We start from the raw sequence: 27,365 nt of genomic DNA on the forward strand, positions 1-27,365 counted from the left end.
AGTGAACCCTATTAATGGTGTGTAGTAGACCATTGGTCCCCTGAACTCAGTAATATTCATTAATCTTGATGAAGGGGTCATATTCTTTAGATGACTCAAGCAATTTCAAAGCATAAAGAAAAAGTCCAAAACATTAGCATGCAAGAGGGAAAAGAAGGTGACACAGAAGAGATGAAGTTATAATATTGAAATTTTAATTTTATTTTGTCTCAAAATGTGGTAAATCGTTAATTCAATCAGAACCTTAAAATGTATTCGAACATTTTAGAAGCTGGAAATCAAATTGTCTTATGAATAATTTTGCTGCAGTCTTTAAAACTTTGAGGTAAGAGTCCTCAAAGTTTCCCTTTAAAGAATGTCTTTATTGCTTGGCACCGTGACTCATCGCTGTGATCCCAGCTGCTCAGGAGGCTGAGACAAAAGGATCACGAGTTCAAAATCTGCCTAGGGAGTTAGCAAGACCCTGTCTGAAATGAACAAGAACTAAGAAAAGGTGACTGAGGGTGTGCTCAGTGGAAGAGCACCCCTGAGTTCAATCCCAAAAAACAGAGAGGGAGGGAGAGAGGGAAAGAGAGAGAGACAAAAAAGAAAGAAGAAAGTGGGGGGAAACTACCAATTCTTAAACCAAATTAAGGAAGAGTAAAAATATACTTTTTAAAAAGGTGAAATTTCATATTTAAATAAAACAAATTGATTCAAAATCTTTTTCAGGACAGTTAGATTACAAGATTTAGCCTTCAAGTTCTTTTTCCAATGTCCCTTTACCCTTTAAGGAAATAAACATTCTATTGCAAGCAGCATACACAAATTGAATTAAGTATAAACGTTCAAAGTTATACTTGAGGGTCTGGTATGATGAGGTTGGAGGTTGGGTAATGCTAAAAATACTTTTTTGAAACAAACTATATGATACTAGCTTGAAAAATGGACTAAATACCTGGACCAAACCTACAAAATGTGGAGAAAGTTGGATTATAATGATTATAATCTGTCTGGTTGACTGAACCAACAAACCCATCTTCTGAGCCTTTTAGAATGCACCTACTAAAAGTATTTTTGGTCTGGTCTAGCAGTTTGTAAATTGCCTCTTTGTCCTAATAACAAGTAAAGAACTGAACAAACAGAAAAATTAACAATCTGTACAAAATTAACAGTCAGGGAAAATTGCCTTTCTCAAAGCTGGAAAGAGAGAAAGGCAAATACAGAGACACAAAACTTTCCAGAAAAGAACCCATGAACAGTAACCTTATGGAAGCCCCTGAACTTTAATCAGTGAATTGTTGGAGGCTCAGTGTGAACAACTCTAAGAGTGATGAACTATAGGAGGACTTGGTCATAGGAAAGACTCAACACTTGTGTAAGATGTGCCTCTAGGAATTCAACCTGATTCTTACAATGACTATGAGAAAAATACCCCCTTATGCTTTGCAGGTGGAAGGGGAAGTGAACCATTTTGAAATAGGCCAGTTAAGAACTATTCTGTTCTTAACAAGGTCTGCCCTCAACAAAAACAATTTAACCAGAGCCTAAGCTGCTCTGGTTTTACGAGGATGAAAATGACATGCGGAAAAGGGAAATACCCCATTCCAGGCCACTCTAGCCATCCCCACCTAAGCAGAGAGGGAAGAAGCTGAGAAGCATGGGCGAAAGTCCCAGTTCAGAGGTAGAGCCTCAGTAGAAGACTGAGACCTGATCCTAGGTGTAGGAAATACTACCCCTTCCCACATTTTACCACCAGATGAATAAAAACCAATGTATATCAGCTTCTTTAACATAGTACTTCATGTGCAGCTGTGAAGGAAAAAAATTACAAGGCCTACTAAAGGTCAAAAAATACAGTCTAAAGAGACAGAGAAAGCACTAGAACAAGATTCACCCATGGCAGGAATGTTTTAACTCTCAGGCTAAGAATTTAAAATAACTTCAGTTAATATGGCAATGGCACTAAAGAATAAAGTAGTATGTAAGAACAAATATGCAATGTCAGCAGAGATGGAAATTCAAAGAAAGAATCAAAAGTAGTGGTCAAAAATACTGTAATAGAAATGAAGAATGCTGTCAATGCGCTCATTAACAGACTGAAGACAGTCAAGGAAATAATTTCTGTGCTTGTAGATATCTCAATAGAAACTTCTAAAACCAAAAAGAAGAGATTAAAAAGCTAAACCAACTCTTACCACACATTCAAAACCTTTTGTGCATATTGATCATAAAGTTTATAGGGAAAGGCAAAAACTCAAGATTAATTAAGGAGTAGCACAGAGCTGCAGGAGTGATAGTACCTGACCTTAAGACTATAAAACAGGAAAAAATTATAGGTGACCAAAGTTTTGGTGATGACTTTTTAGATACAATACTGAAGGTAAGATCCATGAAAGAAAAAAATTGACATAAACTTCTTTGAAAGTAAAATTCTCTGCTCTGAGAAAGACACTATCAAAAGAAGAAAAAGAGAAGCCACTCTCTGGGAGAAAATACTTGCAAAAGATGTATCTGATGAAGGACTATTACCCAAATATACATAGAACTCTTAAAACTCAACAACAAAACAATCCAGTTAAAAATCGGTCAAGAGCCTTAACATTCACCTCATCAAGAAATATGTACAGATGGCAAATAAGCATATGATAAAATGTTCCATATCATATGGCATCAAGGAAAAACAAATTAAAATATATAAGACTACACATTTATGAAAATGGTCCAAATGAATAACAGTGACAATACCAACTTCTAACAAAGATGTGGAGCAATGGTGAGTCTCATCCATTGTAGATGGAAAAACAAAATGGTACAGTCACTTCAAAATGCAGTATGGCATTTTCTTGTACCTCTGACCACACATAGAATCCAATACTATGTACCCAAAGGACTCAAAAAGTTATATTCAGACAAAACCTGCACAGTGATGGTTATAGCAATTTACTAATAATTTCCAAAACTTGATAGAAATCAAGGTGTCCTTCAGTAGGTGAATGGATATTATTCAATGCTAAAAATAAATGTAGACTCAAGCTATAAAAAGACATGTAGGATCCTTAAATGCATATTACTAAATGAAAGAAATCAATCTGAAAAGGCTACCTCCTGTGTGCCAATCTTACATTCTGGAAAAATAAAAAACTATCTAGACAATAAAAGATCAACGGTTGCCAGTGGATACAAAGTGAGGGACAGAGGAATAGGTAGGGCACCTAGAATTCCTAGGTCAGTAAAAATGCTTGATGTGATACTCTAATGGTGGATACAGGTCATTATACATTTGTCCAAATCCACTAAATGTGCAACATCACAAGTGAACCTAGAGGTAAAGTGTGGTCCTTGAGTAGTGCAGCTGTGTCTCTATAGTTTCATCAATTGTAACAAATGTATCAGTCAAGTGGGGGAAGTTGATAATGAGGGTGGCTATGCATATGTGGGTAGGAAGTCTGGACTTTCAATTTTGTTGTGAGCCTAAAACTGTCCTATTTGATGAAATCTATTTTGAAATGATAAATCAGAAATGTCTTTAAAAATCACGGGAGATTACAAATTTAAGAAATTTCTGTAACATTCAGCTTATATCAATTATGCTCACTAAAACCTTCAATCCTCTTGTTTCATAATTCTACTGGACAATTGTAATTCCCCTTGTGGAATAATATCCCCAGTGGCTGCATCTCCTGGCCTAATATCTTGATTACCTAGAGTCTCTGGAACACGTTGTGAGGTCTTCCAGACTAGCTACTACTTGTATCTTCACTTACAGCTTTTTATTTGTTGGTGGCTAACCCTTGTTTCACATGGGCAGGTGGTCTAAATCCTGAATTTGGCTTTGCTTTGTGTATGACTCAACTTTTTTTCATATATTGTATCCCATTTTCATTTTCCTTGCTTGTACCCTTATCCTATCTCCATATTTGACTCAAATAAATATCCCAGCCTTTTCTCACTTCTTCCTAAACTACTAACCATATCTTTTATCTAACATCTCCAGACTGAGTCTGAGCCATAATCTCCTGATTACCAATTAGAAGCACTGTCAGATTTTTCTCTTGCCCAGAAGACTTCATGTGCTCTATAATGATACTACTTTTGATAAAGTACCTCATCTCTATATATGATCTGGTTTCCAAGAGAAAGTATTGTTAAATTTATCATTATCCAAAAAGAATAAAGTATTCAGCTATATATAGCTTTGTGTTAGATGCTTTAGAAAAGTAGATTTGACAGCACAGGTTCCTATCCTTTAGGTAGTTATTTTATAATATAAAAAGGAGATGCAGACATACATTTTAAAATAAGATTCTACATTATTTGAGGGGAATGTAATTTGTTATAGTTATATTCCAAGAGTTTCAGTAGAGCCCAGTAGGAATGATGGATGATAATATGGTATCCTCCTATTTCAAAGAATTTATTAAATGTATCTATCAATGTTTTTTATGCAGACAGTGATTCATGGTACAGCAATATAACAGAACTTAGAAATGGGTTCCTCGATGTCAAGCTGTTGATCCTTACCCCCACTGTTTTCTTCTTCTGCCTCTTCCTCATCTTTCCAGAGAGTTTATCTCCTTTAATGATCACAGAATTGAAAATGTATAATTTTAAAACAAATACTATGTATTATATGCAATTCTTGAAAGAAAATGACAAATTTGATTAGACATTTTTCGAAGCTGAAGGAAATGATTGTACTTGCTATATAAGGACTGTTTCAGAAGTTACTGAATGATGCTGCTAACAATTTATATTTGGTAATGCCATTTGCAGTCATTTGTTATACAGTATTGCTTAATATTCACAGTATTGCTATGACAGAGTTGGATAAGTAAGTTAGTCCTCATTATATGAATCTGACCTTTTCCTTGGAAAGGAAAAAATTTAGCCAATATTACAGAGAAAATGTTGGAGGATGAATGTGATTGAATTCTGTTGTTTTCTAGTCAATAGCACTAGACAAGACTATAGGAGAGAATATTCTTTTCTTTAAGTTTCTGAAGTAGAATAAAGTGTCAGGTTGGACCAGAACAGAGAGAGGTCGATTACAGAAAGTTAAGCCCTGGGTTTTGCTAACCAAGAACACATAAGAACATTCATTGTTCTACCACAAGGATGTCAGTAAATCCTCTCCGCCAATAAACTGAGAATAACGTTGGAAAAACTGACAAAAACAAACATTTAAGCATCTCAACTGAAAGCAGACAATAGCCTGGAAATCAATTATTCTTGAAAACCTGGTAGAGTTTCAAATAAGAGCAGCAGGAGACTTCAAAACAGCCATTACAAATACGTGCAAAGAATGAAAGGAAATTGTGTTTTCAAAAAATGAAAAGATACTAGGCAACAATGACTCAATTCATAGGGATTCTCAAAAGAGAAATAAAATGTATAAGAGAAAACCAAACTGAAATTTAGAGCTTGAAAGTATAAGATTCACAAGTTGAGTTCAATAGCGGATTTGAAACAGAGGAAGATAAAAACAGAAGTTTGCAAGGTAGGTCATTTTAAAGAGAAAACAGTGAAACAAAATAAATCATCTCAGAAATTCGGGGTATTCCATGGAACACATAAAACATATTTGTAATGGCAGGCTCAGACTTTCACCACATACACATTCATATAAACTAGAAAAAAAAGAGCACATAAACCTCAAGTAGAAGGAATTATATAAACAGGTTTGAAGTAGAAATATAAAGGAGAAATGACAGGGAAAAAAATCTATGAAACCAAAAGATGATTCTTTGAAATAAAAAAATTGATAAACTTATGGTTAACATGATTATGCAAAACAAAAGACAGAAGTTATCAAAATCAGGAATACAAGAGGATCTTCCCAAAATGAAAAGAGAATATTAAGAGAATGTCAGGAGCAACTGTCTACAAATTGGACAAATTAGATGAAATGGACAAATTCCTAGAAAGATACAAATTACCAAATTTTTCTTAAAACAAAGAGAGCTGAATAAATGTGTGCCAAGACATCAATTGTAATCTTTCAAAATTAAAAAAAATAATAATAATAATTTAGGACCAGAAGAGTTCAATGTTGAGGAAGAAAGAGTACTAATTCTACAAAGATTCTTTCAGAAATAGGGTAAGAAGGAACAATTTCCATCTCGTTTTATGAGACTAATATTATCCCAACTCCAAAGGTATCTCAGAAAGCAAAACTACTCTAACATTCCTCTTGTAAATAGATGTTAAAATCCTTTAAAAATTATTATCAAATGAAATTCAGAAACATATTATAAAAAGGACTGTATACCAAGAGCAAGTGGAATTAAGCTCAGGAATTCAAGGATAGTCTAGCATTCAAAAGTAAGTTAGTATAGTATAAACAATTAATATAATGGACAAAAAATGACTATCAAAATAGGTGTAGAAAAAAACATCTAAGAACATAATAACCATTAATTATTTTAAAAATATAAATCTCTCAGAAATAGAAAGGAACTTTCTTAATTTGACAAATGGGTGAATAGCAGAAAATTCTATAGACCACATTATCCTTGATACTGAAAGAAGGGATATTTGCTTCTAAAGATTGAGAATAATACAAGTGTGCTCTTACCACTTCTACTCAACATTGTAGTTGGAATTTTAGCCAGCTAAATAAATAAAGAAACACAAATTCAAATTGTCTTCATATGCAGATAACATAATATTTTTAAAAACAAAAATCCTACAGTATCTATAGACAAAAATTATTAGAACAAATCAGTGAGTTAAACAAGGTCACAGGACACAACAGCTCAATGTATACAAATGGATTATACGTACATCGGTGTAGTAAGTAACTCACAAATTGAATTAAGTAAACAATTCCATTAATAGTAGCATTGAAAAAAATCAAATACTTAGAAACAAATTTAACGGAAACATCCCCAAACCTTTCATTGAAACTATAAAATATTGTTGTGAGAATTGTAAGAAATAAATGCCTATACAATATCCTTGGAAATCTCAATAGTGGTAAGATGTCAATACTTCCCAAATGAATCTGTGGATAGATTCAGTGGAATTCCTGCCCAGGTCCAGTCCATTGTTTTTAAAAATATCAAATCAACAAGACAATAAAAAAATTTATACAGCCATTCAAAGAACTAGGACAAAAAAGTTGAAAAGGCATAACATAATATCTACATGATCTCAAAACTTACAAATTACAACCATCAAGATGGTGTGGTATTGTCAACAGGATAGGCATATGGAGTACCCTAGTAAAGTGAGAATTCAGAAATAAACCTACACATTTATATTCAATTGGATTTTGACACAGGGACCAAGGTGATTCAATGGGGAAATTATTGTTTTGTCAACAAAAGATGTTAGAACAATTAGATATTCATTTTGAAAAGAGAACTTATACTTTTCCAAGTACCACACAAAAATTTTACTCAAAATACATTATACACCTAAGAGTTAAAACTATAACAATTCTAGAAGAAACAGGAAAAAATATTTTTGAAATTTGTTTAGTCAAAGACTTTTTAAAATAGGATACCAAAAAACATGCTCCATAGAAGATGAAATCGATTCATTACATTTTACTAAGAGAAAAAACATGTTATTCTCATTCTAAAGACTATTAAGAAAATAAAAAGGGACGCAAGAGACTAGAAGCAAATATTTGAAAATCCTGTATTTGATAAAGGGTATTGTATCTAAATTATATAAAAAACTCTTGATAAAAATTGACAAATATTCTAATAAACATTTTACTAAAGAAGATATACAGATGGCTAATGAGCACATTAAAAAATAAGTTACAAATCATTTGCAATTAGGGAAATGAAAACTAAAACCACAATGAAGTCAGAGAATGGATATAATTAAAAAGAATGACAATACCAAATTCTGCGTAGGATGCAAGGCGACTGATTAACAGCCCCCTGCTCCTGATGTCCACGTCTGACCCCCGAAAATGTGCACGTAACCTTACGTGACTAAAGGAACTTTGCAGAAGTCATCAAGAATCTTATCTTGAGTTATCCAATTTAATCACAGAAATTTTTATAGGAGGGAACCAGAACAGTCAGAGAAGTGTATAACAGACACAGAAGTTGAAATGAATGGAACTGGGAGCCAAGGAATGTTGGCAGCCTCCAGAAGCTGGAAGTGGTGAGAAACACCCTTTCCTTAGAGCCTGCAGGAGGAAGGCAGTTTTGCCAACACTCTGACCTTAGCCCCAAATGACTCATTTCACCTCCCATCATTCAGCGTCATAAGATATTATATATGCATTATTCTAAGCCACTAAACCCATGTTAATTTATTACAAAAGTAATACAAATCTAATACGAATGTCAAAAATTGTGAAACTTCAAAATCAAAATGTCTTTTAATTTATGAATTGATGAACACCAAGCAGTGTAACTACACAATGGAATAATAATAATGGAAAGGAACAAACTCATCATGAACGAATCTCAGAAATTATGCTAAATGAAAGAAGGCAAATACAAAACCCATAATTATATGCTTCTCTTTATATGAATTTTGAGAAAAGTCAACTTTACATAAAAAGAAAACCAATCACTGCTATTCTGGGGATAGATAGCAGCAATTTAATGAAAACAAGCACGAGGGATTTTTTTTTAACTGCTATATTATTAAACTGGATTATGGTGATGATTGTACAAGGGTATAAACTTGCTAAAATCATAAAAATGTACATTTTTGTGTTAATAGTAATAGTAATAGGTAATAGTTAATTAACTATTTAGTATGTAAGTCATACCTCAATAAAAGTATTAAAAGTAGAAAAAAAGAAGAAATGGGAAAATAAGTTGTCAACTTTGCCTCTCAACTTTTCTAAGAAGCTCTTCTCTAAGGAAGAATTGAGGAAATCCTCAAATCACCTTTCCCCCTTAATGCTTACTTACTTTTTTACATTTATCCCTATATTTACATACTAATTGCCTATTTCCTCATTTTGATTAGAAAATGTTGAACTTCTTGAGAACAAAGAATAATAGTTAATATTGAACCCATGCCATCGTCCCTCTTCCAAGAATCCACCAGGTCTGGAATGCATTTGCTGAATCACTGAGAATTCAGTGCTCCCAGCTCAGATACCAGTGTGCCTTCCAGCAACATGGGGAAATGCCCTTGCTTATGTGTTCTCTCAAGGTTAACCTTTGGTATCATCCCAAGTTTTAGAAACTGTTCTCTTACAAAGCCTCTGTGAGCACTCAAGGAGGAAAGAAGGGAGGAAAGAGGTACTGTACTTTCTCACAGCAGTAATTCTGTTCCTGATTCTCATAATAAGTACTTATTACTCTGAGAATATCCTTACAACTTTTATCTTCCAAATAATTTTATGTTTCTCCCTCTTTATTATCACTTCTCGAGGTTTTCTCTTCTAATAATCATTTCTTACTTTGAAAGGAAAATTATCAGCTGAGCAGGTGTTCAAGGTCACATTTGGATAATTTTTCCCCATCCACTACTTCCTCAAATCTATTTTTCCTGAATTCTGAATTAAACTTCTTAATCCATTCATGTTTTTACTGTTCATAAAATAATTCATCACATCAGAATCAGCCATATGATCAGTCACATCAATTTTTAGACAGTTTGAAGTGAATGAATTGGCTAAATTAAAATTCATGCACTTTAGCATATGTTCACACTGCCAAAATTGATTACCACTCAAGAATTTGTTTAAAACATGACAATTGTACAGCCCTGTTGTGATATCTCTAGGGATGATGGGAGTTTAATCTCTTCCATTTGACGTTGTTCAATGTAATCCAACATCCTGACAAATAGAAAGTTTCAGAAGATGCAAAATTCAAAGAGAAAGTCCCTAACTTTGGGATGTTGTCTGTCAACTAAAAGTATACATGGTAAAAGATAATTTGCCCTACAATGTTATCAGAACTATAAGATGGAATAAACAAAATGTTGGAGGAGTTCCTATTGCTCTTCCTTAGTAGATGAACTTCAACTAATTTTTTTTTCATGGTTCCTTAGAAACTGATGAAAAGGCAAGAAAAGGATTTTTACAAATGTACCCAGAAGCATACTGTCCATAGCAGTAACTATATATCCTTATATTCTCAGGTCCTATAACCCAAAAATCTCTGAAAAAGGTTGAGCTTAAACCACTGAGATCTGTGTCAGTTTTCTCATTAAGATGAACTATTTAGGAACTTATGGATAAAAACCATAATTGAACACAAACATCTACTTTTATTTCCTCCCAGTATCACTAAAGCAATAAAGGGATTTTTAAAAGACATAAATTCGCAAGAGGTGAAACTCAAGAGAAAAGACACCATCAATACAGATTTGGAAAGTCAAAATAAAATAAGTAGATTTAACATGCCCTCCCCCCCCCCCCCAAAAAAAGGTATTCTAAGCTGCTGAAGGAAAAGTCAAGAACAATCTTTAAATCTGTCAAGGTTTTAGGAATGGATGGCACCATTGTGAAAGTGAAAGTGAAGATTGGTTGAAAGTGTACCTGAGTAGTAAATAGGTCTCTATGTCCATCACTTCCAGCACAATAAGCAAATAAATAAACACATAAATACTTGAATTTTATTCTCAAATATAGGATTTTTAGACCTCTATATATGAGAAAATAATAGCCATATTTGCATTGGCAATTACTGTGTTCCAGGAATTTTCGAAGCATTTACCTGTGGTGACTCATTTCGTCTTGCTCTAGCTCTATGAGGTAGATATGAAATTTAGCTCCAAATTACTGATGCAAAGAAGCAGAATCCTAAACAAGAGTAATGAGTTATTTATTGTCTGCGTATTGTATGCTTAGATACCTGGGTCCTCCCCACCAAACCCTCTTTCTTTAGCCTCCACCCTCTACATAGGAGATCCAAAGACTCTTCTCTGAGGATCCTGACAAATCCAGCAGGAAAGACACCAGGGTTTTCCCAATCACATACCCCAGTAAATTCCCTGTAGTAAACTCAGTCTTCTTCCATGATCTCAGTCTCCAGTCAACTCCCCACTGGTAAGGACTACTCGGCATCTTAGGAAAACTGCTAAAAGAAAATTTTGAGAAAAAAAGCAAATAAAAATTCTAAAAATATTTTAAAATAATTAAGAGGAAATAAAAGTCTTGCAGAAATAAGGATACAAAATAGATCCTCCTATCCATCTATTGCTTACTCACAAAGAGTGGATAGTATTTTAATCATGAAAAAACACAGTTTTCAAAAATAGATATTCAGATAAAAGGCTTTTGAAATTAAATATATACATATTTACTAATTATATATACTACATGTAATACATACTATTGATTATTATACATAATATAATAATAGGTAATCAATAACTAAAAACTCAGTAGAAATTTTGGAATATTAAAGCTGAGAAAATCTCTTAGAGAATAATGTTAAAAAAAAAACATAAATTTTAAAAGTAGGAAAGAAGTCTGAGATCCAGCCCAGAAAATCAAATATTGGAATAATGAAAAAAAAAATTGGAATAATAATAATAATAATAATTGGAGTAAAAAAGATAAATTTGAAAAAATACAAAAGAAATCTGAGAACCAGCCCAGAAAAATCAAACATTGGAATAATCAAAATAGAGAACAAGACTTGAATGAAAAATTTATCAACAAAATAAACTTTTTTTTTCTAAAACTGTGGTCTATGTAACTTTTCCTACTGACAGAGTCCATTGAAGGAGCCAAGTGAGTGAAGGCAGATTCACATCAAAGAATATAATTTGGAAATGTCAGGGAACTTAAGAGAGTTGAGTGAGGTTTTGAAAAGGAAAAGAATGAGATATAAAGGACTGAGAATCAGACTATCAATAAACTTCTCAGCAAGAGCAGACACTAAAAGGTACTAACCCATGGTCCTCAATTAGCAATCCAGTGCAAAGATAGAGAAAGAATATTTTTAGGAAAGCAAGTTTCCTTCCTTGCACTCTTTCTCAGGAAGCTACTGAAATGTGTGCCACAGTAAAACGAAGGGTAAACCAAAAGGAAGCCAAGCAATTCAGGCAGCAAGCAGACAACCCAAGAGAGGTGAAGGGTCCAGAACAAGAGGGGCGTCCTGAGCCCTGGGGCAGCCAGTCTCATTGGAAACATGCCACAAGGTTCCTGAAGTAATTTCTTCAGGAAGATAAAACCGACAGATCCCTGCTACACCTGAACGTAGAGAGAAAAGTAAGACACACGGCAGGGGCATTGGGGTTGAATTAGCGATAAGTTCAAAGAAAATCAAAGGAACAGCGGCGGCAGCATCATCATAAATGGCAAGGACAAAAAGTTACATAGGAAATAAAAAATTAGAGTCACAACACAAATACTATAAATTGTATCTGTATAATTGTACTAATATAAACACAAGATGAAATTATATTGGGGATGGTAGTAAAAGGGCACCATCTGGAGATAACAGTGAAGAATGAAAACTCTTTTTTCCCAGTGAGAAATCAATTGATGCAGCCTCAGACTGAAACCCTGTGAAATGACATATCAAGCATGATAATTTGGGACATGGGTGAAAATGCCAAAATATATTCATAAAATTGTTGGAAGAATTGCTCTTGAAAAAGGAGGAATAGATTTGTTTGATGTGGGGGCAGTTAACATTATTTTTTCCCTATAAAACTTGCAAATTGTTTGACTTAAACTACATGTATATATAACTGTGACAAATATAATAATTTAACAAAGAACTAAAAGGAAGCTCTGCAATATCCATGCCACTCATTTGTCATTTGCCTGCTTCTTGACACAGCCTATTTTTTCTAATAAGAGAAAAAGCCTATTACTTTTCCCTCTTCATCATTCTTAACTACTTCAAAGGAATTATTGAATTTTAGAAACTTGAAGCATGATACTAGGTAGGGCAGGAATTTAAAATTAATTTCCAAAGTTATATACACATGAGAAAATTTTAGGTGACAGATATTAATAATGCAACAAGCTGCATAAGAAAAGAGTACCAAAGGTCTCTCTTCCTCCATGGCTGCTTTGGGTAGAAACTAACTATGTAAACATCCAGGGTAATGATACTTTGATACCAAAATACCACCTTTTAAAATTTCTTTATTCTAGAAGGTATCTTGGGAGATGGTATCAAATGTAATAGGAGAAAAGAATGAAAGAAATAATAAATGCAGAAGACCTAAATATTTATTAATATGAACTAGGCAAAGACCCATAACACCTTCACTATATTATCAATCTTTCTTATGAAACATTTGTGCTACAAATGAAAACTTGCATATGAATTCTGAATCATTTGTTTAAACTAAAATCAAGCTGTTTCATCTGTGGCAGCCTCAAGCCTGTAACACATAACCAATTTATGACCAAGGGATAGTAATAAACTTAGATAAAGGAAAATCAAAGATTTCCAGAATTCTTAAAACAAATACCCTGAGATTCTTTATCAGTGAGATTCTTATTAAGTATTAAAAAATAATCAAGAACAAATCTTATGTAAAAAGTCATTATAGGTATCAAGAAATTTTTATTAAGAAGTTGATTTTGAATTAAAGAAAGAAGTCACTGTTCTTCCTCACTTGTCACCTAACATGGATCCAATTGAGCATCTTGAGTAAGCGTTAAACAGAACATGTTTTAGTGGTGTCAAATTTATGTCACATTCTATCAGAATACAGCATTTTAGGGATAGAACTAAGCATTAAAACATTGTTATGTATACCTTTCAGCCCAATGAGTGCAGTGTTAGCAATCTTTCCCCCAAAGTCCATGCATGTACAAGTACATGAGCACGAAGATGTTCAATGCGGTATCATTTATAATAACAAAAAACTGTAAACATCTAAAATGTCCATTCATTTTAGCATGTTTATACACATAATTCATATATATATATATATATATATAAAAAACACACATACATATAATGCCTTGGACACATATATAGTGATACATCAAAGTCATTTTGAATGAAAACAGTTTTTAAATATTTACCCACTTTATCAGTGAGGTTCTCATTAAGTACTAAAAACTAATCAAGAGCAGATCTTATGTAAAAAGTCATTATATTTTTCCCATTCATATTTTAAAAGATATATCTGTAGGTGCTCATATAAATGTCACTGCGTAGACTGGAGCCTAGATTACATGCCCTTTGTTGGCAGTGCTTACTCCTGGGAGAGTTAGGTGGGAAGGTGAGGACCTAGAAAGCCATATGAATAGTGGATAGAGACATGGACTTTGGTACCAGACCCCCGAACTTTGGAGGCTGGCTCTGATGTTTACTTGTATTCCATTCCAATATCTGTGTTCTCTTCCAATTTCTTCATCTATGAGGTATTATATGTATGCAAGTATTGGTTAGATTAGACTTAGCACATAATCAGCATGACATGAATTAACAAGCACAAAACACTCATCAGTATTTTTAGGGGACATTTTAGTTTTCATTTTATAGCTGATGTTCTATTTAACTCTTGTGAAATATATTAATGTAACATTATTTTTAATCTAAAGATGACCAAATCCAGAAATTTTGATGCTATTGCTCTATGATGCAACTGTATATAGATGTCACAGCATTGAATTGTAAGACCTTATGCCCATTCACTGGTAAATGAACTAGAGTATTCAAAGTAAATAATTATCCTTCTACTATCTCAAGGGCAGAAAATGACTGCTCTTTCCCCTTAATGAATCCCATAGTGCTGTGTACACAGCGGGTGTGCACAAAATGTTTACTGATAACGATAATGGTGAGGATGCTGATGGCTGTGACACACTATAAAGCTTCATTTAAAAGCCATCAGGAGGATGTAACACAAAATATGGTGCTTCTGCATTTTGTCTGCATAGAAAACAAATTCTGTTGGATTATTAATAAAGTAATTCAGCACACATTGTACTATTGATTGCTTTGGTACCATCCTGTGTTTTTGCTCATTAGCATGACCTAATTATTAGCACAGATGATTCAGAGGCCATAGAAAGCTCCATTTTTATTATTTTAGCCTGAAAAGTTGGTCTCCTATAAGCACTTTTTTAATTAAATGCAAAAGTGGTTGCTATCAACTAAATTATATTTAATCCCTGCAGCAAGATTTGCAGTAGCTATTTTCCATCTCCTTAAATTGCAACGCTACTTTGTTTCTATAATGCCATGATTGTTTTCCATATGTTTAAGTAGTCCATGCATGGAGAGACTGAGTTTACTGGAAACATGTTGGTGCCTCTCTGTTCTAGCTCCATTTCAATTTGCAGGAAAGAAGCCCCAACTATTTATTCTTAGATAATTTTGCCTGTGTTCCACAATCACTGAAAACTCAGTCATACAGTGTATGAATAGTATGTATCCCTTTCATCAACAAAATCTGAAGTTGGTCTTCAAGGATGCAGTGCTATTTCCTCGAGGCTGGTATGATGGAGGCTACAGTGACCAGAAGACAATAGGGAAAATAAATTGCAGGGAACAAAAGCTAAGACTATGACTTTGTTGATTGGGGGATTCTCTCTTCATGTCTATATCAGGAAAAAGAGACCACACAATACTCTGAACTGAGAAATTTTAATGAAGAATTATGAACTAATAAAAGGATATTTGCTCCTTAAAGGGTAGAGGCAGAGCATCTTAAAGGGTAGAGTATAAGCCTGGGGAAAGGGTGTTTTTATCATGGCCGAGCTTTAGATCTCACTGGAGAGGGATTTTCTGTGTCCACTGGATGGCAGAGAAGTCTGCTGAGGTGCTCCAGGTTGGTCTGAGAGTAGGGTACTTGTGAAACTCACTAAGAAGCTGTCCACTGGGGCATTAGTTAAGACTCAGTAGGAAGCCAGCTGGGGAGCCAGACTGAAAACTCACTGGGGTTCTGGAGAGTGAGCAAAGAAGACCCCCCTCTAGGAGTCCGTGAATCTTACTGGAAAGCTAAGTGCTGAAGTTCTTCACTGACTTATTGGGAGGCTGTGGTATTGACAAGGCTCACTGGGTTAAGAAAAGGGGAATAAATTCCACTTACAATTGTACCCTAGGTGATCACAAAGGGGAGAGTTCCCTGTGTCTAGGATGAGAAGACCAGAAGTTTCTTCCCCTGCAGAGTCCTTTTGTTGTCCTCTTCTCATAATACTAGTAGTGTGCTTTCTGGCAAATAAATATTTACAAGGATTGATTTCAATATTATAAAGCAGGGCAAAGAAAGGTTGATTTAGAGTTGAGTTGAGAGGCAATAAATTGATAACTGGTACACTAACCAAGCCTGGAATAATGGAATTTAGTTTCACTAAAGGACATCTCAGTCATGACTTTCCTAATTACTTGACCACTTATTTATTAATCTATTAACCCATTCAAGACTATTTATTAACCACCAGTAGGTGGTATTAAGAAAGGTGGTATAAGAAAGGTATTAAACTATGGACCAAGGATAGAGTAGTATATGAGAGACATAGTACTTAGACTTGATGTCTGATGGCTAGTATTCTCCCTAGCATTACTAATTCTATGTGCAATTTGTTCAATATTCTTGTTACCTTTCAGTCTTACTCAAGTCCCTTGTCCCAGCATGTTCTGGAGGCATGGCTACCCCCATGGATAAGCCCCCAAACAAAACAAAACATACAACATAGTATTAAAAATTACAATTATTTTGATATTTGTTCGTTTACATGAAAATCTTATCCTAAACTGTAGCAATTGGCAGTTAGACAATAAAAAATAAGAAAGTGGGGAATATTTAAATGGAAGTGCTAAGCAGAAAGGATGCAACTCGATTTTTATTGTTGTTGTTAGAAAATGTTCACCAAGCAAAGGTCTGCAGGAAGGAGAGGTACTTGGGGTGGGCATTGGGTTGGATGTGATTAGGTGTTTATACACCCGGAGTCTCAGGTGCACATGCCCATTCAAAGGGAAATGTCCATCATGAAGTTGAATCTTGCTTAGAGTACAGAAGTTTAGAAGTCATTACTGTAACTATGTTTTCCAAGCTCTTAAATGAATAACAAAATAAGAAAAGTAGAGAACAGTAAGTGCAAGGAGACCTGGGCCTTACATAATCCTTACATTCTTTATGAATGTCTACTTCTAGCCTTCATTCTAGGTTATTGAAGAGGAGGTAGTTCACACTTAGCATCTTTACTTCCTTAACCTATAACCAGAGAAAGGTGAGAAATAGCAACATCTGGTCTTCTTCCTCCTACACTCATGGCCCTGAGAGAATCCATCCACCCATGATCTGACAGATCTGTCATTTCTTATTTCATCAGAGTTGAACTGGCTGTCCTTCCCTTCCCTCCATATTGCCTCTCCCTTAAAGCTCACACTCATTTGTAGAGAATTCCCTCATAGCTAAGAAAGAAGGCTATCTTATCTGTGTCAAGGGGCAAACTTTTTCTACCAGACTCTCCAAAAAAGCTCCCTGGAAACAAAGAACATTCTCAGAGCTAAGAGAGAGGTGGGGAAAAAAATGAGAGATGAAATTCAAGGAGTTCTGCTATGAAGGGACCCCTGATTTGTGCACCCATTTCTGGAGCTGCTTCTGCAGTTTTGTGCTTACAGTGTTCTAGCGATTTCCAATTTCATGACTATATCCTGCATTTCCTATGTTTCTAAAATTCTCTAGTAATAAATAATGTCACTCACAGGTGAGACTTAAAAAACGTTCAAACAACTTGACAAAAGGAATGAGGATTACTTGAGCAAATCTATATATAATTGCAAATCACTACTATAGGTACTGACTTATCTGGTTTAGGGAACATTTTCTTAAAGACTTTTTCTCAATTTATTGTTTTTCCTCTCTACACATCTGAATTTATTCCTCTTTGGACAAAGTTCCTCCTGAAACAGCTTCTTAGGAAAATTTAATATCTCTTTCCCTTAAATCCATCTGGGTTTTGGTCACTGCCTTCAGTAGATTGAGTGCTCTCTTTTTTCTTTATCAATTAAGATGATTTTGGCTATAAATATTTTCAAAAGCTCAACCGAAATGACGTCAGTAATCCTGAAAATACGTATTCTCATATAAAAAGTTATATGAATAGTCAGATGGCTCCAGGACTAGCTAATCCAGCAGCTCACCAATCCATGTTCTTTCTGCCCTCACACTGGGACTGTCTCAAAGCTTGATTGGTAGTATCATGCAGATGTAACCATATCCTGCACGGACAATGGACTCCTTCCTCTAAGTGAACTCTCTAGGGCGGCCTAACATACTTTCCACACTGGACATACTTTATGAACACTATGAACAATCTAAAAGAGAAGAAATTATCTGAATATAAACCCAGAGAGGGGATACTCAAAAAAGAGCTTTCTAAGCAGGAATAGGGAATTGACTACTTTACTTTTCCTAATGAAAACTCTTGGCCCTACAATCTATCCCTGGTTCCATTTCTAACTTGAGTAATGCTGGGGACCTTTTGTCTCTTTGGAAGGAGTCACATGTCAGGGTGTCAAAGGAAGAAGGAAGGAAAAAGGGGGGGGTAGGGGTGATAGTCTTTGGTTCTACTAGGATAGAGCTTCAGAACTCAGGAATCTCATGAAAAACATATTTGGAGGACTAACCTCCACCATTTCTTGGGTAAAGGATCATAGATTAAGAATCCAACCCCCTGAAAATTATAAATGCTGCTGATACTTGCTCAGTAAACTCTTAGTATTGTGTGACCTAGGTTAATTTTGGTTTAAGGAGGAAGCAGAACTTAAGCTTTAATATAGAGAGGATGAGAAAAGGCAGACTACTCCTATTGGTATAGGAATGAGCATGGGGTGCTTCTAAAATAGAACCCTAGACATATAAGGCCCTGCTCCCAGCCCAGCAGCCTCTCATACCAAAATAAGACCGTGAAAGCAGTACTATCATGGATTCTGTAGGCAGGAAAATAAGACAATTTTAAGGCATGTATTTTTAAAGATGCAATTTTAGGATTTATGGAAAAAATACATTTATGTGAGAAAGAAAAAAGAAGCATCAATGGTAATACTAGGAAAATGATACTACTATTGACAGAAATAGGGATAGGAATGTAAAGTTAGAGAAATGAGACTAGAGATGAAGTTAGGAACCTGGACATACACTATTGTTTAGGCCATGTTAACAATTTTGGGCTTTTATTTAAGATGAAGGGTTAACTTCAAAGAATTCTAAGCAAGTGCATGATATGATCAGATGTGTATTATGGGTAACTTGGCTTACACTCCAAGGAAAGTGTTAGCAGGAATAGGGAACATTGACTACTTTACTTTTCCTAATGAAAACTCTTGGCCTTGCAATCTGTCCCTGGTTCTGTTTCCAACTTGAGTAATACTGGGGGCCTTTGAAGAGGTGAAGAGACCTTTGAAGAGGCTTTTGTAGTAACACATCTGAAAGACCCTGGACCTCCATAGGGATGTAGAAATCGGGGCTGGGGTCATGTGAACAGATTTGACAGATATTTGGGAGGTAAGTTTAAATACAGTTTGATGATAGGACAGAGCAAGGAAGATGAAAAATAAAGGGCCAAAGAACATGACCAGATGTTTGATGTGGCCTTTTGATTAATAGAGAACTCAGGAGGAAGGGAAATTTCATGAGGGGTCAGTGGTAGAGGATGACATCTTGAATGTGTTCTGTTGATGTGGCAATGGCGCATCCAAGCTGAGATGCACAGATGTATTAGAAACTCAGTCTGAGAACGAAGCTCTGTGTACACTAGGATTTATTTAAAACAAGGCCTGCCTGCAGACTCATAAGTGTGCATGAAGCATCTCAACTAATCAAAGTTACACAACTTTGGTTAAGAACTAATTCCCTAAAAAATGATGAATGTGAACACCACATGGTTTACAAATCAGATTTCTTCTGGCTCATCCTCAAGGAACCCAACCTAATGGTCCTAGTTTCAAAGGCAAGAGACTTAAAAAGAAAAGCAGGACAAAAGCAGAACAAAAACCTACTAATGTTTTTTCCTGGCATAAATTCAGTGGACACTTAAAGTAGCAACAGACCACCAGGTACATGAATGACATTCTTTGTAATGAAAGTGGATCAGCCACAATGGAAGTGCCTTTAAGATCTTCTCCACTAGATAACAGTGCCCTGAATCTTCACTAGGAAGATTGGTGGTATGTCTAAAATGGGCATTGGTAGTATAGTGACCATTTTGATGATTAGTATATAAAGAGTCCTAAAAACAGATTCTATAACACCACTTCGTATAAGTAGAGGATCTTACTAAAAGAAAACTTACAAACAGAAAAATAGCAAGCACACATGATCACCTGGGTCATCAAGGTCCCCTATCTACCCACATGTAGGCCAGACTTTGTTGGGTGGAAACATCAGACAAAAGGCTGTTTGTGGGACCTACCTGCAGTGCACTACCTGTTTACAGGAGCAGAACATACATAGCCCAGTATATTACAGCAGGAACTCTCCAACTCTAGAAAAGGAAAAGAGATTCTGGCATTCAGTAGCTGCCATTCATCAGCTGAGCTCACTCAGTCTGGCTGACCAGCTCTTTGTGAGGCTATTAGAAGGGGCGAGAAATTGAGCCTCCAGGGCCTTACAGATCCATCCCTCCTTAATATTAGTCTACAAAAGAGACACTTGTCACTGAGATCTTAGCTTAAAGGGAAGAAAGTACTTGGTGATATGCAGACTATTTCTAAGAGCACAAGGAAGACCCCTTAAGAGAACAGAAGCCTCAAAATTTCTGATTGAGAGGACTTAGAAGCATTGGCAATCCTTGACAAACTTTAGAATTATCTGTAAAAAGCCAGTGGGGAGGAGCCAGAGGAATACTTTTGTCACTTATAAATGTACAACTCGGGGGAAATGGATTATCAGTAATATATACACAGATGATATATAAAGATACAATTTGTCCTTCATGTGCATTAATAGAACCAACCAACCATGGGTCAGAAATATTTGCAAAAAATAATTGCATCTGTACTGACATACATGGATTTTTTTCTTTGTCATTATTCTCTAAACAATTGGTTATCACAACTAGTTAAAAAACATTTACATTCTGTTAATAATCTAGAGAAGATTCAAAGTATACAAGAGGATGTACATGTTACATGAAAACATTATTCCATTTCATAAAAGGTTGAGCATCTGTGGGTTTTGGTCTCGGGACCTGAAACACATTCCCATGGATACCAAAAGATACTTAATTGATTCAGAAAAAAATAATTTTATAAATTTATACAAATATATTTTATATGCATATAAATGTTACATGCATATCAATATATATGAAAGAATAATTATAAGGGCCCTCTACTATCATGTCATGTCGGTATACTTAACTCTGGCCTCATTTACTTTAAATTCAGTATATTTAAAGTAGGTGATATCTTGACCATCAAAAGTGGTCAGTAGTTTAGTTTATTTTAAGAGAGAAAATTCATATACCATGGAAACATTTTCACTGACCTAGTTTTGTTTCTGCCTAAGCTGGAGAAAGATGTAAATGTTGAAAACAGAAGTCAGGAGGAAGAAAGACTAATTCTTTTCTATTGCTGTATGTTTTTGTGTGGTTGTTTTTTATAAAAAAAAAAAAATCATCTAAAGCTATCATTTTTTAAACTTTAAGAGCTAAATTAGTTCCAAGGATTAGTAATTTATATCCTTTTACTTGTGACAGTAGAAACAACTCCCTAAAGGATACCTAAGTCTGTGTATATGTGTTTCTCTTAACTCCTAAATTCTGTGCTGATATTATAAAAGCACCAGCTGGACCCAGACTCCATTCTCCCTCTTCATTTTATTCATAAGTCACACTTGTGCACTCAAGGTCATCCTGCTTGACTACATTTCCCTGGCCTTGCTTGTACTTAGCTGTGGTGCCTGTCATGATCGAAATTCCCACCACGGTAATGGGGGCAGCAGGACTGGCTGCATTTCCGCAGTTCTTGCTGCACCTCCGCTGCCCCTGTCTCTCCTACTTACTGGCATCCAGGGACAGCTGGAGGAGTCACCCCTGGTGATGGAAGGCCCCTGTTAAGGATACCAAATGTGAGCATCTCATCATTCCCTCAGGGGCCTCAGGGAGCAGAAACATTACATTAAAAAGAAACATCTATTTTGCTTAACCTTCTCCATTTTTAGACCCCTGGCATAGCAGCTTAGCTTGCATTCTAACTACAAATATCAAACTATAAAAAATTGTCAACCTATCATAACATTGCTTAGGAGAAATGCATAGTTCTGAATCTTAGCACTTATTTTTCATCTAGCTTATCCTGCTCTTATATCCTTATTTGTAAATGTCTAGTTTACTCTGCAAAATTTCAATACTTCCTTGAATACCTAGGTTTTCCATTAATACTTAAAACTAGTGGACATAGTTTTAGCTTGCTGGGTGCTGCTATGTATTTTTGACGTTTTCAAACACAGTATTTTTCAGGTCACTTCAATTCTAGAAATGAGCTGAGAATACCAAATATTACTCACTGCATTAAATCTGTTATCTGCTGGAGGATAGAATGATTACATTCAATTCAATCTCTCTCTGTCTGATACCCAAAGATTCTCATACTGACAAGACTGTGTTAACTATCACCAAAAGAAATATCTCAGTATATAGAGTATACAGACATAATGCTATTGGCTAGTTTTGTAAAAATAAAACTTACAACGAAACTGTTTAAGATGCAATGAAGTTGTTACACAATAACTTCTTTGTGCAAAGGCATGATTAATTAGTGTGTTCTATTTTGTAATTTTACCAGAGTTTTGCCCCCCAGCATACTGTAAAAAAATCATATTTCTTTCTACTTCAGAGACTCTTTAAATTTTTAAGAGTTACAGATTATACTTTTTTGCATTGGAACAATCTATCAAAACACTGTTACAAAGGAATAAAGGCAATATAATGAGAAAAGATAGTCTTTTCAACAAATGATGTCAGAACAAGTGGGCATTATCATATAAAAATTGAGTCTACACACAGGCCTTAACCTCTTCATAAAAATTAGCTCCAAATAGATCACAGATTTAACCATAAGACTCCACACTATAAAAATACTAGAAAAAATAGCCAGAAAAATATACATGACCTGTGGTTTAGTGATGACTTTTTAAATACATCAAAGGCAAGATCCATGAAAGAAAAAAAATGGGCAAGATGAACTTTGAAATTAAAATGTTCTGCTCTGAGGAAGACATTGTCAGAAAATATTTACAATAGATGTATCTGATAAAGAACTATTGCCCAAAGAACTTTAAAACCTCAAGAATAAGAAAACAAATAATGCAAAATGTTTAAATAGGTCCAAAATCTTAATAGACACTTAACCAAAAAGGATATAGAGATGGCAAATAAACATATGAAAAATTATGCCATTCTAAGATATCAGGGAAATACAAATTAAAATAATAATGGGATACCACACTTATGAGAATGGACAAAATTCATAACACCAACAGCACCAAATGCTGACAAAAATCTGGAATCAGAGGAACTCTCATTCATTGTCCTAAGAATGGCACAGTCACTTTGGAAAACAGTTTGGCAGTTTCTTGGAGAATTAAACATTCTCTTACCATACATATGATCCAGCAGTAGTTGTCCTTCATAGCCACTAGAAGGAGTTGAAAGTTTATGTCTACATAAAACCTTGCATGCAGACATTTATCACAATTTTATTCATAGTTTCCAAAGCATGGAAGAAACCAAGGTGTCCTTCGATAGGTGAATGGATAAAAAAAAATGTAGTATATCCAGACAATGGAATGTTATTCAGTGCTAAAAAAAGAAATAATCTGTCAAGGAACGAATGGGCATCAAAGAATAGCATATTACATAGTAAATTCATGACTAGGTGAAAGAAATCAATCTGAAAATGCTACAGTCTACATATTCCCAAATGTATAACATTCTGAAAATGTAAACTATGGAGGCAGCACAAGGCCAGTGGTTGCTAGCGGGTGGGGGTCTTGAATTGCAGGAGCACAGAGTTTTTGGTATTTTTTAAAACTCTATATGACACTAAAAGTTGAATGCATTTCATGATACCTTTTTCCAAGTCCACAGAATGCACAAAACAAGAGTGAGCCCTAGGGCTGGGGATATAACTCATCAGTAGAGCACTTGCCTACCATACACAAGACCCTGGGTTCAATTCCAAGCTCCACAAAGTATGAATAAATAAGAAGGGTGAATCCAAATAGAAACTATGGTCTTTAAGTACTAATAGTCTATCAGTGAAATTGTTGATAAGGTGTGTTGATAAGGGAAAACTGTACATGAAGGAGCAGAGGTATATGGGAAATCTCTATGCCTTTTGCGCAATTTTACAATGAACCTAAAACTGCTCTGAAAAAATGTCGATATTTTTAAAGGTTAGCTATTTATATAGTATGACTTACAGACACTGTTTTAGTCAGCCTTTTCACTGCTGTGACCAAAAGGCCTGACAACAACAATTTTTAGGAGGAAAAGTTTATTGGGGGGGCTCGTGATTTTAGTCTGGCTGGGGTTATGGCTCAGCAGTAGAGCGCTCGCCTAGTGCGTGTGAGGGACTGGGTTCTATTCTCAGCACCACATAAAAATAAGTAAATAAAAATAGAAGAGTCCACCTACAACTAAAAAAATTTTTTTAAAAAGAAGTGTCAGTTCATACACAGTCAACTTCACTCCTTGGGGCCTGAGGTGAAACAAAACATCATGGTTGAATGTGTGGCAGAGAAAAGGAGCTGAGCACATGGCACCCAGAAGCAGAGAGAGAGAATTTCTTCATGTACAAAATATACACCATGTACAAAGGCATGCCCCTAATGATCCACCTCCATAAGCCATACCTGCTCTGCCTTCAGTTACCACTCAGTTAATCCCATCAGAGGAATGGGTTGATTCTCACATTCAATCATTTCACCTCTAAACCTTCTTGCGTGGTCTCACACATGAGCATTTGGGAGACACCCAATATCTAAACTGTAATAGACACCAAAACTTTCATTGTCTTAAAATATCTTCTTCTTTTTTCAGTAAATCATACTCATTACTAATTTCTCATATTTACAAAGTATTGCCTTTAGAAATCTCTATTCAAAATTTAATTGTATCATTTAAAAATAGATAATATGTAACATTTATATTGTTGATAAGATGTCAACATTATATGTTGATAAAGATGGATGTTTTCAAAAGATTATTTATATACCATGTAGTCAAATGTCTTGAGTCTTTGGTTTATAGGACGGATGTGGTTTTATATTGGAGAAAAACAACAACACGGTTAAAAGATCCTAGAAGGGATACTCTGGAGTACCTTGAAGCATTAGTACACATCAGACTAGGAGGTGTGTTAGTCAGTTTTTCATCACTGAGACCAAAATACCTAGCAAGAACAATTTAGTGGAGGAAAAGTTTATTTTGGGTTCATGGTTTCAGAGGTCTCAGTCCATGATGGGCCAACTCCATTGCTCTGGTCCTGAGATGAGGCAGAACGTCATCATGGAAGCATATGGTGGAGGAAAGCTATTCAGTTCATGATGGACAGGAAACAGAGAGGAAGGGATAAGCCAGGAAAAAGATACAGTCCTCAAAAGCACACCCCCAGTGACCTACTTCTTCTAGCTATACACCATCAACCTATAGTCAGCACTCAATAATCCAATTGAATTATTACTCCATCAAATGGATTAATCTACTGATCATGTCACAACTATCATAATCTAATCATTTCATCTCTGAACATTTTATCACATTGCCTATATGTAAGCTTTTAAGGGACACTTCATACATATCCCAATCATCTCTAAAGGACATCTTCTCTAAACTCCAGCATGGTATAATCAAACTCCTAGCCTGATAAGGAAACATATAGGAAACCCAATAAGGATCTGAAAACTATCAAATGTAAAGACAAATCCTGAAATTTACCCTAAAACTTACTATTTCCATTTTTCCAAAAGCTAAATCTCAAACTTTGGATTCATTCTTGTCTTTTTCTTTAACATCTCACATTCAATTCACTAGAAAATTCTATCCATTCAAAATCTATCCAGTAACCAACCACTCTTACTATCCTGGTCCAATACCATCTTCTCTTACCAGGCTAATTGCAATAGATGCATAGCTCAAACCCCGCTTTCATTAAGCTTCTTTTACTTAGCAGTATAAACAAGCTCTGTGGCACAATAGACAGCTCATTAGACTTCTAGCCAAACCTGTAGTAGCCATTCACTTAAGTATAGTACGCATTTAAATTTCCTGTCTTTTTGTTACTTGACAGTTCCTCCAATCTATATTTTTTCTTAAATACTCATTCATATTTAGCAAATCTTATTTTAACTGGATTATTCTGACTTTAATATTGAGAATAGAGTATAGGAGAAAGGAGACAGTTTAACTTCGGTTATTCATCTAAGATTATGCTGGTCAATATGAGCCACATATAATTATTAAGTAGCATAATTAAATTACAACTTGAATTTAATTAACTTTAATTTAGAAACTACATCATTATAAAATATTTTACTGTTAAATACAACTTTTTGATTTGGTTAGAATATATTTTAATGTAACTTTTTAAAAAAGGTTTACATGAAGTAAAGTGTGCTGTATTTATAAAATACACAGCAGATATTGAATACTTTGTAGTCTGTGCTGGCTATTATAACAAAAATTCCATAGACTGGATGGTTTAAGGAAAACAGTCATTCACATTTACAGTTCTGGGGAGTGAGAAGTCCAAAATCAAGGTACTATAAGATTTAGTGTCTGGCGAAGACCCGCTTCCTGGTTCAAAAACAGCCTCTCCTCACTGTGTTTTCACAAGGAAGAAGAGGGAGGGAGCTCACTGGGGTCTCACAGAAGAGCACTGATTCCATTCAAGGAGGATCTGCCCTCATGACCACTTCCTCTCCCAGAGGTCCACTTCCTAATACCATCACCTTGGGTGTTAAGATTTCAATATATAAATTTGGAGGCTGACAGGAACATTCAGTCTACAGCATTTTTATGATAAAATTGGAATGTCTCATTAATTATTTTATATTGATTGTATCTTAAAATGAAGATAGTATGTATATATTGGGTTATATATTTTAAATTAATTTCAGCTGTTTCTTTTTTGTTTATTGTGACACTAGAAAATTTAAAAGTAATTATATGACTCACATTTCTGAAGACAGTACTGGAGTTTAAAAAGAAATTATGTTGAAAATGATGGAGTGGCAACATTTGAAGAAATAATTTTAATAATTTTTGAAGATGGGTCCTCATGCCAAAAAAGTCTTTATTTATAAAAGATGAATAAAAATGAGTCTATATCGAACTTATCATAGCAAAAATGCAGAATATCAAAAAGAAGCATAATATTTGAAGAGCGACCAGGTTTACCAGCAAAAATTAAATTTTAAGTGTGCAACAGAATTTTCCATAGCAGAAGAAACGTCTTGTAGAGTTTCTAAGGAAAAACCTGTCAACCTATCTAGCCTATGATTCAAGAGTGAAGGTC

Source organism: Sciurus vulgaris (assembly GCF_902686455.1).
Source record: "Sciurus vulgaris genome assembly, chromosome: 8".
In the NCBI taxonomy this organism is placed as follows: domain Eukaryota; kingdom Metazoa; phylum Chordata; class Mammalia; order Rodentia; family Sciuridae; genus Sciurus; species Sciurus vulgaris.